Source organism: Pygoscelis adeliae, unplaced genomic scaffold (assembly GCF_000699105.1).
Source record: "Pygoscelis adeliae isolate BGI_AS28 unplaced genomic scaffold, ASM69910v1 Scaffold291, whole genome shotgun sequence".
Lineage (NCBI taxonomy): Eukaryota > Metazoa > Chordata > Aves > Sphenisciformes > Spheniscidae > Pygoscelis > Pygoscelis adeliae.
Window position 1 is genome coordinate 766,023 of NW_008824063.1, and position 659 is coordinate 766,681.

The window sequence follows — 659 nt, forward strand, 5'->3', positions numbered from 1 at the left end:
AAAGAGGCAAGGGAGAGCAAGAAAAAGCTCACGTCTCTAACATGTTCCTGATGGCACAGCACAGGGAAGCTTGGAGAGAAAAAGCAGCCACCAATTTAACACAATCTTAGCACCAGTCTGAGTTACAGCAACCATGCAAAGACCATGCCTGCACCAGGAGCTACAGAAACAGCAGGGTTAGTTAGATCAGCTTATACACAGCGGGAAATTTCCACATATTAACTAAATCAGCGTAACGGTGTGCTTAAAGTTATCTCCTGCTTCGGAAAGCAACTGCTGCCCTGGAGCACTCTTCCCACCAGTAGTCAACCCCCAAGTCCAACCTCTTGTTTTGGATTTCTCATGCAAGTGTGTCCCTTACAAGAGAGGCAGGACTTTTCTCCACATTAAGTACTTGCCTATTTACCCAACAGTCCTCATCTCCATATTTCAACTCTGTTGACAACAGCACAGTGGGAAAACAAACTGATTCATTGCTATTTGTCACCACAGCATACATGTGTTTACCTGATACAGATGAACTGGTCAGACTGTGTGCACACTCCCACCTCCTCCCTAAGCCTCTACACCAGATCTGGTCTCCTACCTCCTCCCTTGCAGTCATTTTGGCATCGTCTTGACCATGAAAAACAGGCAATAGAGTCCACTAGATCAGCAGG